Raw genomic sequence first — 15,920 nt, forward strand, 5'->3', positions numbered from 1 at the left:
GGTTGTTGATGTAAAACAAGTCATTCTCCAGTGGGTTCTGCTTCTACCTTTGCCATGAAGACGGCAGGAATCTTGGGTGTGGTGAGGAACTGCAGCATCCAAGCTGAATATTTCTCTTATAATCCCCCAGTTATAAATTCTATGTGGACTCAGAAGTCTTTACTTTAGAAAATATCCATTATTGATACAGAGGCCGAAAGTAGAGCCGGGGCGGTACCTGGCAAGCGGATGGCACTCAAGGAAAAAGTCATGTCTCCTGCAGTTTACAGCTCATGTTACCAGGGACCAACGACATGCCTAGAGGCACGGAAAGTGAAAGCGAGTAGCTCCGTCGTGTCCCACTCTTTGCATCCCCATGGACAGTAGTCGGCCGGGCTCCTCTGTCCATGGAATTCTCCAGGCAAGAATACTGGAATGGGTAGCCATTCCTTTCTGCAAGGGATCTTCCTAACCCAGGGATCAAACCCAGGCCTCCCGCATTGCAGGCAGATTCTTTATCAGCTGAACCACCGGGGAAGCCCAGAGGCACAGAGTGCCTGTGAAATTTAAAAATAAGTAAATAAATGAAGCTAGTACGTGAATACTGTCCACTGATATTGTCCTGATATCATCCATCTCGGCTATTCAAGGAAGATAAACAGTGGGGGCAGAAACAGCAAAGCTATCTTATCATGTTGCAGTTCAGTAGCTCAGTCTTGTCTGACTCTTTGTGACCTCATGGACTGCAGTACACCAGGCTTCCCTGTCCTTCACTATCTCCCAGAGTTTACTCAAACTCATGTCCATTGAGTTTAAGATGCCATCCCATCTCATCCTCTGCTTCCTCCTTCTCCTCCTGCCTTCAGTCTTTCCCAGCATCAGGGTCTCTTCCAATGACTCGGCTCTTTGCATCAAGTGGCCAAAGGACTGTCGCTTCAGATTGAGCATCAGTCCTTTCACTGAATATTCAGAGTTGATTTCCTTCAGGATTGACTGGTTTGATTCCTTGTAGTCCAAGAGATTCTCAAGAGTCTTCTACAGCACCACAGTTCGAAGGCATCAATTCTCTGGTGCTCAGCCTTCTTTATCTCAATTTTTTTTTTAAAGGAAATCCATTAAAAAATTTATTCATTTATTGACTGAATCAGGTCTTAGTTGTGGCACACAGGCTTCTCCCTAGTTTCAGAACAAAGGCTTAGCTGCCTCGGGGCAGGTGGGATCTAAGTTCCCCAACCAGGGATTGAACTGGAGTACCTTGCGTTGAAGCTGGATTCTGAACCACTGGACCACAACGGAAGCTTCCAGGTCTCTAACACTGTTCCTATAATACATTTTGCACTTGCCAGCCATTCAAGAAAGCCTGAAAAGGGAAGGGGAAATAGGAACAGCCTTGGATAAAACTTCAGCCTCCAAGTCGAGAGGCTAGTCCATATGCATGTCTTTTGTGTGGGTTGAAATCTTTTTTCTCTGCGTTCGATGGATAATTATAGCACCCAAAGTTTCCCCAAAAACGTCAGACAAGTTTACCACAGCAATTAAGCTGTCTGCCATCTGCAAGAGACTTGGCTTAAGGTTTACTGAAGTTAAATATATTTTGAAAAAGAAAAAGAATTAAGTCTTTCAGTGTCTCGCGTATCCGTCAGACTCAGCTGTGTGAGGCCTTGGTGATTCTCAAGAGCCAGTGGTTCTCTCTGAAGAGATGGTTTAGTGTTGGCACGCTGAAATTTCAGAACCCAAAAAACACTCTGAAAATGAGTTATGCCTTAAGAATCAACTTCGTCTGGTCTTGGGATTGGCAAAGTTAAAACTTTACTAGGAAATTCAGCCAAGCCATTGAGATCAACATTCTTTATCTTCTTCCCAAATGGCATGTTATTTTCAGAAAACCAGACTTTGTGATATAAGCTGAATCTCACATTCCCTCCCTACTGTTTCTTTAAAGTAAACAAGTGTTTAAAATGATGACAGTAAGACCTGCGGTTTAACATTCTGAGCATCTGTAAAGACTTATGTTCTCTCAGCAAAAGTTCCTGGCTGAACCAAAATGTGCATGAGAAAGGGTGGGGGAGAGGTTGTTTACATTTCCACAGCACATGTGCCTGGGAATATTATGAGTATTTTCAGTTGCCCGTCTTTAACCCAGATATTGAGAAAAGAAGCATATTCCAGAAAGCAAATAAAGCATACTGATGATGCTAAGTTGCTTCAGTCATGTCCAACTCTGTGCGACCCCATAGATGGCAGCCCACCAGGCTCCCCCGCCCCTGGGATTCTCCAGGCAAGAACAATGGAGTGGGTTGCCATTTCCTTCTCCAATGCATGAAAGTGAAAAGTCAAAGTGAAGTCGCTCGGTCAAGTCCGACTCTTAGCGACCCCATGGACTGCAGCCCACCAGGCTCCTCCATCCGTGGGATTTTCCAGGCAAGAGTACTGGGGTTGCCATTTTCTGCTCCAAAATAAAGCATAGCTGAATTTTATCCTCTGAGCAAATGAGGTAAGGTTGGGGGGCCCATGTGTCTTCCTCATTTGTCTCCAGGAATAAATGACAGGAGGTTTTTCTCATCTTCAAGAAGTCATGTGCTGGCGAACCGTCTCTATGTATTTCCCTTTGACTGCTCCGCGTGTGTTGCCTTTCTCTAGTTGCGGTGAGCAGGGGCCACACTTCACCGCGTTGCACCGGCTTCCCACTGCCAGTGGCTTCTCTTGCTGTGGACTGTGGGCTCCACACACGAGAGCTTCGGGAGTTTTGGCTCTCAGGCTCCAGAGCCCAGGTTCAGTAGTTGGGGTGCACGGGCTTAATTGCCCTTCAGCACATGGGAGCTTCAGGGATCGAACCCACATCCCCTGCACTGGCAGGGGGATTCTTACCCACTGCGCCACCAGGGAAATCCATAAACTGTTTCTTTGAGAGGAAACTCAAAATTCTGATTTGCAGCCTTTGCCACTTTCCATGGTGTAAATATTCCCACCATGGCCGATGTCAAGGTATCAGCAGTTTAATAAACAGATCCCCTAAATTCCTGGATATTTATTGGTTGTTTCTCAGAAGAGGGCTTCCCTGATGCTCAGTGTTAATGAACCTACCTGCCAAGCAGGAGATGCGGGTTCTGTCCTTGGGTCTCAGAAGAAGGCGGAAGCTGGCTTCAGCCCACTGCCTTGAAGAGAATTTTTATTACTGTTGACGTATCACTCATCTCAAATACTAGCTAACCTCACAGGGCACTGGTAAAACCCCAATAGGAAAGATAGAATTTGTAAACAGTTTCTGCAGTTAAGAACCTTACAATGTAACGAGAAAGAAAAGACACGCAATAAAGGGCTTGGAAAACGCAGCTGATAGCGCCCTCTTTTCAGGCCACATAGTTTGAAATGGTCTCTCCCCTTCTGAATACAATTTATAAAGACAGTCATGGTGGGACTCCCTTGGCAGTCCAGTGGCTAAGACTCCAAGCTCCCAATGCAGAGGGCCGGGGTTCAATCCTGGGTCAGGGAACTAGAACCCACTTGTCCCAACTAAGTGTTCGCGTGGCACAATTAAAGATCCTGCGTGCTGCAACTAAGATGTGACACAGGCAAATAAACAAATAATGAAAAGAATCTCGGGGCTTCCCAGGGGGTGCAAGTGGAAAAGAATCTGCCTGCCAAAGCAGGAGACGCAGGTTCGCTCCCTGGGTCAGGAAGATTCCTCTGGAGAAGGAAATGGCTACTCACTCCAGTATTCTTGCCTGGAGAATTCCATGGACAGAGGAGCCTGGTGGGCTACAGTCCATGGGGTCACAAGAGTTTGACATGACAGGGCACACACACACTAGATGCTAGGACCAGGGAATCCAGTCTACGGAAGGACACAGTGCCGTTCAAACAGCCTGAGTAGGAAGCAAGTCAACAATGAGAGCTGCTGCTGGAGGTCCAAAGTCACCTTGGACATATTCCTGCAGGCACAGGGATGCGTCCACCAGGAATGACTCGGAACAAACTTATCCCACTCCTGGGGACATCGTACGGTAAATATTCTGTCCATTGAGCCGCAATCCACCCAAAAAAAGGAAGAATTGCTCATTCAAAGATCACAGAACATGATTCTGAGGAGGACGATGGTTTCTTCTCTGGGGGTCGTTAAGGGTTGTCACAGATCCAAGAAGTTTCCAGAACAAGCAACGCATTCCTCTCTCCACCTTGGTCCAGCCACTGCCCACCAGCCACCTGTGTCCCAAGCCCCGCACTTGCCCTGGGGCCCCGATCGTGAGATCAGAGGCTCCTGATACTGGTGTCCCTCTCATCGATAACTCTCACTTGGCAGGTAGAGAATGCAACCCACAAACTGATCTGCAGACCTCAGAGGAAGACCTGGGGACCTCTCCGGTGGCGTTTCCAGACAGAGGCGCCCCTGGCAGCGGTGATCATGTGGGTGTGAGATGCACCTCTGGGTTGACAGTGAACTCAGGACGTACCAGGCCAGCTTAGCTAGCGCAGCGGTCATCTCCACAGGCTCACCAGCCCTCCCTCGGGGGAGCTGACCCCTGGCAGCCAAGCTCGCCTCTAGTGACCCCTCCAAATGCCAGGCCTCAGGACCCCCTGGTGGGGCTCGCCCTGGCCGGCACTCCCATGCTGTGTGAGGTTTTGTCTCCGCTGTAAGTGTGCAGAGAGGGTCTTGTCCTCTCAGAGATGACCTCAAGCTACAGCTTGAGGAGCCCCGGGCCGTTTCAGACAACAGGGAGGGTGAGTGGAAATGGAAACCTCTCGGGGGAGGCACTGAACGGTCTGCAGAACGGTCTGAACACAGTGGGAAGAGACACAGAAAACTAGACGGTTTCTACACTCCACTGTTGCAGCCACGTGTTCCGGGAAACAAACTCACTCAGCAGGACGATGCAGATAGTGGAGTGCAGTTTATTCCACCGGCGGGCCCCGGGCAGAGTCTCCTCTTAGCCAAGGACCCTGACCAGTTTCTATGAAAACTTTATATACCCTAAGTGTACGTGCCCAAACCCGCCTCCCCAAATTCCCTGAAACTAGTCTGAACAAAGGAAAAGAAAGATACAATCAAAGCTAACCCGTGATTCATATGCCTTAAGCCTAGGTAGTTAACAGTGGACAATTATCAATAGGCCTGTGGTCATACCCCAATAAGCATAATAGAATTTATGATTCTATTTGGTTACACAGACAATTAGGGTATTCTTTTTGGGGATGGAGAGTCTAGGTAGGAGCCCTGGGGCTCTTCCTTCGGTGGCCTGGTTTTCCAGTTGGTATGTCGTTTCCATAGATACTGGGCATAGAGCTCAAAGTCCACAGTCCGCCCCAAGACGGAGACCTGCTTTCAAGACGGAGCCTGTTCTGTCTATTTCCTCCTTCACTACAAGTGATCCTTGGGGGGAAGCAAGCCTGCAGCACACGTTGCCCCAATAGAGTTTCTCGCCTCTGGATCTGGGCGTCTGGAGACGGTCCTCTTGGTGACTTGCCTGGGATGACGGGGGAGCAGGGATGAGCGCCACCCACTTCCCTGGACCCTGGCTCAGGCTGACGCCCTATCAGCCCATCCATATCCTAGCCCTCCTCCCCAGCCCGCCAGGAGGGCTGCCTTCCTGCCCCACGCAAGGCAGGAGAGCTGTCGGAAAATTGAAGGCAGCCTTCCACCAGCTTCGCCTCGGCTGTCTCCAGCGGGAATGCACTGTCCGTGTCCCCAGAGAGGGTGACGGTGCTTCTCGGGCAAGAGGCTGGCGGCTCCGGCTCAGAACTCTGGAACCTCAGCCCCCTAGTCTCGAGACTCCAGTGAGAGGGTAACAGGCAGGAACGCCAGGGGTCTCCAAACATAGGAAATAGGCTACGAGTGTCAGACATATTGTATCTTTCCCTTAAGCGGCAGGAGGAAACAAACTACTGTTATACAAATTTAAAAAGAGATTTCTCTTTAAATTCTGTGTTGCCATAATGACACCTGGTTTCACCTGAACTTAACTTTTCTCAAACCTTGAGCTAACCAATGCACTTTTCTTATAGAAACGTTTTGTCTTAAGCTATGTTAATGTGCTATGCATTTACCCTAGACTCTATCTTCAAGTCTGTTCCGCCTAAAGGCTTAGATTTAGGCTCAGAACCTACTTGACAAACCAGTATGTTATAAGTCATACATTGTTCTCCTAATCTATGTTAATGAAACTATATATTTGTATGGAAAATCTGCCTTTCTTCAAGATTCATGTCAATCATTTTATGGCCTGGGATGACTCACCTGGTGCCCTTCTCTGGGTTTTGAGACAATTTCCTTTCTTTAATTAGCAGACTGCTGGTAGTGGCGGCTGCGATGGATAGCTCAGAAGCGTGGCCTGAGCAGCTACCCCTCACCCAAGGCCAAGGTCAGTGGCGATCGAGAGCGCCAGGCTGCGACAGAGCAGGAGCAGCGGAGAGGAGCCACCCCAGGCCGAGGTCAGGGACGGCGGCCGAGAGGAGCAACCCCACTCCCCACCCCCGCCGGTCCAAGGAGCAGCAGCTGCGCGGTTGCAGGAGGGCCGAGAGGAGCTGCTCCACGTTCAAGGTCAGGAGGGGCGGCCGTGAGAAGATACCCCTCGTCCAAGGTAAGGAGCAGCGGCTGCGCTTTGCTGGGACAGCCGTGAAGAGACACCCCACGTCCAAGGTAAGAGAAACCCAAGTAAGACAGGTGTTGCCAGAGGGCATCAGAGGGCAGACACACTGAAGCCATAATCACAGACAACTAGCCAATCTGATCACAGGACCACAGTCCTGTCTAACTCAGTGAGACTCAGCCATGCCGTGTGGGGCCACCCAGGATGGGTCATGGTGGAGAGGTCTTACAGATTGTGGTCCACTGGAGAAGGGAATGGCAAACCACTCCAGTATTCTTGCCTTGAAAACCCCATGAACAGTATGGGAAGGCAAAATGATAGGATACTGAAGAGGAACTCCCCAGGTCTGTAGGTGCCCAGTATGCTACTGGAGATCAGTGGAGAAATAACTCCAGAAAGAATGAAGAGATGGAGCCAAAGCAAAAACAATACCAAGTTGTGGATGTGACTGGTGATGGAAGCAAAGTCCGATGCTGTAAAGAGCAATATTGCATAGGAACCTGGAATGTTAGGTCTATGAATCAAGGCAAATTGGGAGTGGTCAAACAGGAGATGGCAAGAGTGAACGTCAACATTCTAGGAATCAGCAAACTAAAATGGACTGGAATGGGTGAATTTAACTCAGATGACCATTATATCTACTATTGTGGGCAGGAATCCCTTAGAACAAATGGAGTAGCCATCATGGTCAACAAAAGAGTCCGAAATGCAGTACTTGGATGCAATCTCAAAAACGACAGAATGATCTCTGTTCATTTCCACGGCAAACCATTCAATATCATGTTAATCCAAGCCTATGCCCCAACCAGTAATGCTGAAGAAGCTGAAATTGAATGGTTCTATGAAGACCTACAAGACCTTTTAGAACTAACACCCAAAAAAGATGTCCTTTTCATTATAGGGGACTGGAATGCAAAAGTATGAAGTCAAGAAACACCTGGAGTAACAGGCAAATTTGGCACAGAATGAAGCAGGGCAAAGGCTGATAGAGTTTTGCCAAGAGAACGCACTGGTCATAGCAAACACCCTCTTCCAACAACACAAGAGAAGACTCTACACATGGACATCACCAGATGGTCAACACTGAAATCAGATTGATAAAATTATTGCAGCCAAAGATGGAGAGGCTCTACATAGTCAGCAAAAACAAGATCGGGAGCTGACTGTGGCTAGGATCATGAACTCCTTATTGCCAAATTCAGACTTAATTGAAGAAAGCAGGGAAAACCACTAGACCATTCAGGTATAACCTAAATCAAATCCCTTATGACTATACAGCAGAAGTGAGATTTGGGTTTAAGGGACTAGATCTGATAGGCAGAGAGCCTGATGAACTATGGACAGAGGTTCATGACATTGTACAGGAGACAGGAATCAAGACCATCCCCATGGAAAAGAAATGCAAAAAGGCAAAATGGTTGTCTGAGGAGGCCTGACAAATAGCTGTGAAAAGGGAAGCAAAAAGCAAAGGAGAAAAGGAAAGATATACCCATCTGAATGAAGAGTTCCAAAGAATAGCCAGGAAGAGATAAGAAAGCCTTCCTCAGAGATCAAAGCAAAGAAATAGAGGAAAACAACAGAATGGGAAAGACTAGAGATCTCTTCAAGAAAATTAGAGATACCAAGGGACCATTTCATGCAAAGATGGGCTCAATAAAGGACAGAAATGGTAGGGACCTAACAGAAGCAGAAGATATTAAGAAGAGGTGGCAAGAATACAAAGAAAAACTGTACAAAAAAGATCTTCATGACCCAGATAATCACGATGGTGTGATCACTCACCTAGAGCCAGACATCCTGGAATGTGAAGTCAAGTGGGCCTTAGGAAGCATCACTACGAACAAAGCTAGTAGAAGTGATGACATTTCATGCAAGTCAGGTGAATGTAAACCTATTTTCTGTTTCTGTGGTGATCTTAACAGAAAAGTTACAGTCTCATAGGGCAACAGTATAGCATGTCACAACATAGTAGAAATATAACCTTGTTAACATAAAAGTCAATTGGTTTGCAGAAGTTGTCAGTTGAATTTATCTAAAAGGTTTACCCCACACAGACTCTGCGGCTTCAGTGAGGCAGCCTCTGCCTAGCACTCCTGGCTAATAATTAACAACCATCTCATTGGTACCACACTAGGGCTTAGCTCTTATTTTTCTAGATCTATAACTATATTAACAATGGTTTCCACTGCACAACCTTAGCACATTAAGAGCAAAAACACAGCAAACAAATGTTAACCTAATAGCCACTTTTAGAATAATTTTTCTTGTGTTTTCTAATAGGGCTTCCTCACTCCCCGAAGGGCTCTATGTCTATTAGGGTCTTTACATGGTCAGGTTCTTTATGCTGTTTTATGATTAAGGTATTATGAGCAGTCATGCATATTAGTACCAAGGGAATAGACGCATTTGATAAACAAACTAGAATGCCAGCAAAGGAGTTTAAATTGAAACACCCCATTCATCCTGGATAATCTCATAAAATACCACCACCCGGTAAACTTATTGGTTAAAGTTCTAAATTGATTCTTATTTCGAAAGAGATTGGGGAAGGCCTTCTGCCTGTGTCACAGAAATTAGGGAGTAGTCTACTGAAGCAAGCACCAGAAAGACAGATATCATCCTTAAGGTGAGCGCCGGGGGCAGCTTTTTGGAATCCCTGAAAACCTGATCCGCCTTGCCTGTCAGGTTTTCTCCTCATGACCTTGTCATGGGTGGGATCTCGTGTGCTGGCTCCCGGGAATCAATAACCTCAGATATGCAGATGACACCACCCTTATGGCAGAAAGTGAAGAAGAACTAAAGAGCCTCTTGATGAAAGTGAAAGAGGAGGGTGAAAAAGTTGGCTTAAAGCTCAACATTCAGAAAACTAAGATCATGGCATGTGGTCCCGTCACTTCATGGGAAATAGATGGGGAGATAGAGGAAACAGTATTAGACTTTATTTTGGGGGGCTCCCAAATCACTACAGATGGTGATTCCTTGGAAGGAAAGTTATGACCAACCTAGATAGCATATTAAAAAACAGAGACATTACTTTGCCAACAAAGGTCATCTAGTCAAGGCTATGTTTTTTCCAGTGGTCATGTATGGATGTGAAGAAAGCTGAGCACCGAAGAATTGATGCCTTTGAACTGTGGTGTTGGAGAAGACTCTTTGAACTGCAAGGAGATCCAACCAGTCCATCCTAAAGGAAATCAGTCCTGGGTGTTCATTGGAAGGACTGATGCTGAAGCTGAAACTCCAATACTTTGGCCACCTCATGCGAAGAGTTGACCCATTGGAAAAGACCCTGATGCTGGGACGGGTTGGGGGCAGGAGGAGAAGGGGACGACAGAGGATGAGATGGCTGGATGGCATCACCGACTTGATGGACATGGGTTTGGGTAGACTCCAGGAGTTGGTGATGGACAGGGAGGCCTGGTGTGCTGCGATTAATGGGTCGCAAAGAGTCGGACATGACTGAGTGATTGAACTGAACTGAACTGACTGAGAAGCTGTATAACATCCGGCTGAAGACTAGCAGGGGGCACTCTTTCTGCCCCCCTCTGATGTCTATGTCAGAAGCTTTCTCTATCTCTTTTATACTTTAATAAACAAAAGCTCTGAGCAATCAAGCCTTGTCTCTGGCCGTGGATTGAATTCTTCTCCTTCGGAGACCAAGAATCCCGGCATCTTTTGTGGTTCAGCAGCAAACTTTCACTAGCACGGGGGCCGCTGTGGACTCACTGAGTATGGCACGGCTGCATGTGGACCTCTGGTTCCCTCATCCTCATCAGCCAATCTTAGGGTCTTTCCCACCCCGTCTCCTTGGCTGCCCAGGCCAAAGGCAAATGCCAGGGGCCCTGCCACCACTAGCCACGGGTCAGGTCTCATTAGACCCTCTTCCAAACGTCACCCCCTCTTCCAAATGGCTCCTCCCAGTTTTCAGGGAAACTGAGGCTTCAAGGCCTCCACGCACCCCCAGCGCAATCATGCCTTTGTTGCATTCAATTTTTAAGTTAAAAACAATTTTTAATGGATAGTGGTTAAGAGGGTTAGTTTCTTTTTTATTTTTTAAGAATATACTTTTTATTTTCTTATTTTGTTTATTTGGCTGTACCGAGACTTAGTTGTGGCATTTACAAACAAGTTCCCTAACTGGGGATCAAACCTGGGTCCCCTGCATTGAGACCATGAAGTCTTAGCCACTGGACCACCAGGAAAGAGCCTCAGTGGTTAATTTCATGTGTCAAGTTGGCTGGGCCACAGTGCCCAGGTTTTTAGTCAAACAGAGTTGTGGTAGCTGTGAAGGTTTTGATTTTTTCTTTTTTTTAATTGAGGTACAGTGGATTTACAATGTTATATTAGCTTCTGGTGTATAGAAAAGTGATTGGGTTATATTGTTGTTGTTAAATCACTCAATCGTGTCTGACTCTTTGTGACTTCATGGTCTGCAGCACAACAGGCTTCCCTGGCCATCACCATCTCCTGGAGCTTGCTCAAACTCATGTCCATTGAGTTGGTGATGCCATACAACCATCTCATCCTCTGTCGTCCCCTTCTCCTCGATCTTTCACAGCATCAGGGCCTTTTCTAATGAGTCGGCTCTTCACATCAGGTGGCCAAAGTATTAAAACTTCAGCTTCAGCATCAGTCGTCCCCATGAATATTCAGAATTGATTTCCTTTAGGATTGATTCATTTATACATTTACATATATGTATTATTTTTCAGTTCCTTTTCCATTATAGTTTACTACAAGATACTGAATATACAGTCAGTCCTTGTTGTTTATCTATTTTATATATAGTAGTTCATATCTGCTAATCTCAAACTCCTAATTTATCCCTCCCTTTCTGCTTTGGTAACCATAAATTTGTTTTCTATGTCTGTGAGTCTGTTTCTGCTTTGTAAATAAGTTCATTCATGTCATATTTTAGATTCTACATATAAGTGATATATGGTATTTGTCTTTGTCTTACTTGTGAAGGTATTTCTGGTAGCCACATTTTGAAAAGTTAAAAAAGATTAAATTAATTTTGATACAATATACAAGATTTTTATTTAATCCATTATTTCTAAAATATGACTTCAAAATATAATAAATATAATATATAAAATATTATATTTAAATACATATATATATATATATATAATATAAGAAATACTAAATAAAGGTATCCATGAGACTTGAAATTTTGTTTTTTGGTATTGGGCTCTTTAAATGCTGTGTGTGTTTCACGCTTAGAGCACATCTCAATATGGAGTAGTCACATTACATGTCAAGTCACATTTCAAGTGTATCAAATGTGTTTAGTGACTACTGTATTGGACAGTGAGGTCTAAGGGCTGGATTAGATTCAGGTTAAATATTCTTGGTAAGGATGCTTTGTTGGTTGACACTGTGTGCTATTAGTGATGTCAAGTTTGAACACGTGAATAAAAGATTTACTACCAGAGTTTTCCACTGTGAAAGATTCATTCCCCCCTTTCTTTCTAATGTAAAAAGTAACCTGCAGGTATTCTTTGGGCACCGTAAGTCTATCTTGCTGCCCCAGAGCCTTTCAACAAATGGTTTTAGAATCCACTGATGCTCCTTGTGGGAACAAATTATTATAATTCAGTTTACAAATTTAGTTATGACCAACCTAGACAGCATATTAAAAAGCAGAGCCATTACTTTGCCAACAAAGGTCACTCTAGTCAAGGCTATGGTTTTTGCAGTAGTCATGTATGGATGTGAGAGTTGGACTATAAAGAAAGTTGAGTGCTGAAGAATTGATGCTTTTGAACTGTGGTGTTGGAGAAGACTCTTGAGAGTCCCTTGGACTGCAAGGAGATCCAACCAGTCCATCCTAAAGGAAATCAGTCCTGAATACTCATTGGAAGGACTGATGTTGAGGCGGAAGCACCAGTACTTTGGTCACCTCATGAGAAGAGCCGACTCATTGGAAAAGACCCTGATGCTGGGAGGGACTGGGGGCAGGAGGAGAAGGGGACGACAGAGGATGAGATGGTTAGATGGCATCGCCAACTAGATGGACATGAGTTTGAGCAAGCTCTGGGGGTTGGTGATGGATGGGGAAGCCTGGCGTGCTGCAGTCCATGGGGTCGCAGAGTTGGACACGACTAAGTGACTGAACTGAACTGATTCCTTTTACATTAGCTGGCAACAGTCTACAAAAAGAGAAAAGACTTAATATTTTTTTTAAAAATATTTTTTTATTTGGCTGCTTCAGGTCTTAGCTGTGGCCTGTGGGATCTTCCTTGTGGCCCTTGGTTTCTAGAGTGTGAAGGCTGAATAGCTGTGGCATGTGGGTTTATTATCCCCACAGCATGTGGGATCCACACCGGGAATCAGACCTGCATCCTCTGCATTGGAAGGTGGATTCCTAATCCCAGCACCTCCAGTGAAGTACCAGAAAGTTTCACTATTAACGGCAAGGTGTCAGTTTCATTGGTGATTCTCTTTACTCCTTTCCCTTTGGAGGCAGGGCTTGCAGAGTCCACGTGGACACCTCCTGGAAGGTTGCACTGGGGAGGCACAAGCAGCCTGGGCAAGGTACGAACAAGAAGAGGTCAGGAAGGCGTGTGTGTGTGTCAAGGGAAACAGCAGCATTTCACTGGCTTTGTTCATGGCTATTTGCTTCTGCTCATGTACACGTCCTGTGCACGTGTTGCCATTTAACAGGGGTCTTTCTGCAGGTGGTAACTCAGGGACACAGGCTTCTACAATTTATGACTCTGGCATTACCCAAGGCCTTGAAGTTCATCTAGGCTGAAGGAAAGAGAGAGTGCAGAAGATCCTTCTTCTCTTAACTGTCTTGACCTAGGAGTGAAACATAATTTCTACTTGTACTTCTCACTGCTGCTACTAAGTGGATTCAGTTGTGTCTGACTCTGTGCGACCCCATAGACAGCAGCCCACCAGGCTCCCCCGTCCCTGGGATTCTCCAGGCAAGAACACTGGAGTGGGTTGCCATTTCCTTCTCCAATGCATGAAAGTGAAAAGTGAAAGTGAAGTCGCTCAGTCATGTCCGACTCTTCGTAACCCCATGGACTGCAGCCCACCAGGCTTCTCCGTCCATGGGATTCTCCAGGTAAGAGCACTGGAGTGGGGTGTCATTGTACTTCTCACAATGCTACGCAAATGGCCCCACTTACACACAAGAGATGGGGGGGGGGGCTGGAAAGTGTAGTTTCTAGAGCATAGCCACTGCAGATGGTGATTGCAGCCACGAAATTAAAAGACGCTTACTCCTTGGAAACAAAGCTATGACCCACCTAGACAACATATTAAAAAGCAGAGACATTACTTTGTCCACAAAGGTCCATCTAGTCAAGGCTATGGTTTTTCCAGTAGTCATGTATGGATGTAAGAATTGAACTATAAAGAAGGTTGAGTGCTGAAGAATTGATGCTTTTGGACTGTGATGTTGGAGAAGACTCTTGAGAGTCCCTTGGACTGCAAGGAGATCCAACCAGTCCATCCTAAAGGAAATCAGTCCTGGGTGTTCATTGGAAGGACTGATGTTGAAGCTGAAACTCCAATACTTTGGCCACCTGATGTGAAGAGCTGATACATTTGAAAAGACCCTGATGCTGGGAAAGATTGAGGGCTGGAGGAGAAGGGAATGACAGAGAATGAGATGGTTGGATGGCATCACCGACTCAATGGACATGAGTTTGAGTAAACTCCAGGAGTTGGTGATGGACAGGGAGGCCTGTCATGCTGCGGTCCATGGGGTCACAAAGAGCCGGATATGACTGAGTGACGGAACTGAATTTCCTTAAACATAGAGTTACCGTGTGACTCCACACTCTTAGGTGTTTACTCAAGAGAAGTGAAAACATAGGAGCACAAAAAGCCTTATGCACAAATGTTCATAGCAGCATTATTTGTAAGAACCAAAAAAGTAGAAACTACCCAGATGTTTATCAGTTCATGTGATATATTCATACAGTAGAATATTGAGTAGTAAAAGGAAATGAAATACAACTCCAACAGGGATAATCCTCAGAAACCTGTGAAGTAAAAGAATTCAGTCACAAAGACCCACATGCTGTATACCATTTATAGGAAATGTCCAGAATAGGTAAGAAATAGAAAGTATTAATAGATTAGCAGTTGCTTAGGACTGGGAAGGGAGGAGCAATGGGCAGAATGGGGAGTGACTGTTAATAGTTACATGGTTTCATTTTGGGGGTCAGGAAAATATTCTAAAGTTAGATTATAGTGATGATTGCACAACTCTGAAAATATACAAAAAACCCAGTGATTTGTGCATTTTAATTAGGTTAATTTATAGTCTGTAAATTATATCTATATAAAGCTCTTAAAAACTTCAACTTAGGATATATTAACTTTCCTAAATAAGCCTGTGAATTCTCTTAAAGGACTCTGCTCTGGTGTACTTGGGTGAAGGCCATTTGAACAGGCTCTGTGGGATGTCAGAAAGCCTCAGAGTTTAGAGTTTAGGGACTGTGTAGAAGACCTAGATGGGGAATAAGACTTAGATGGGGAATAAGACCTAGATGGGGAATAAGTGAGTGAAAGTCACTCAGTCGTGTCCAACTCTGCAACTCCATGGACTGTATAGTCCATGGAATTCTCCAGGCCAGAATACTGGAGTGGGTAGCTGTTCCCTTCTCCAAGGGATCTTCCCAACCCAGGGATCAAACCCAGGTCTCCCACATTGCAGGTGAATTCTTTACCAGCTGAGCCACAAGGGAAGCCCAGAACATACACCCAAATTAAATACACCCATATAACACCAATTCGCCAAAAATATACTTGTAGTTTTTGCTCCTCTAAAAGGATATTTTACTCAGGCTATGTATGGCTCTTGTCCACCAAGAATGAGAGAAAACAATATTATGAGAACAACATGCATAAATAAAATCTCATTAAAATACACTTTAAGGACCCCCACCTCCACAATTGGGTTCAGTTAGCCATTTGTCCCTTTGATGGTCTCAAAGCACAAGTGGCATAACTGCTCTTACCTAACTGCAGATTATCCCATACTAGAAAACAGAGCCCCTGTTTTATATATAGATATATCCCTATTTTCAAGGACCAGCAGGTAGTAAGCATACAAATATTTGTTATCTAACAATATAACCAGGATGGTAATTATAACAATTACAAGGAAAACAGCATGTATATATATATATATATGGTCTGGAAGTCAACAGGTGAGGACTAACCTATCAAATTATTGTTGCTGTTTGCTATTTTAGTCGCTTAGTCCTATCTGACTCTTTTGCAATCCCACAGACTTCAGCCCACCAGGCTCCTCTGCCTAAGGACTTTCCCAGGCAAGAACACTGGAGTGGGCTTGCCATTTCCTTCTCCAGGGGAATCTCCCTGACCCAG

The sequence above is a fragment of the Odocoileus virginianus genome, chromosome 4, assembly GCF_023699985.2.
Source record: "Odocoileus virginianus isolate 20LAN1187 ecotype Illinois chromosome 4, Ovbor_1.2, whole genome shotgun sequence".
Taxonomy (NCBI): Eukaryota; Metazoa; Chordata; class Mammalia; order Artiodactyla; family Cervidae; genus Odocoileus; species Odocoileus virginianus.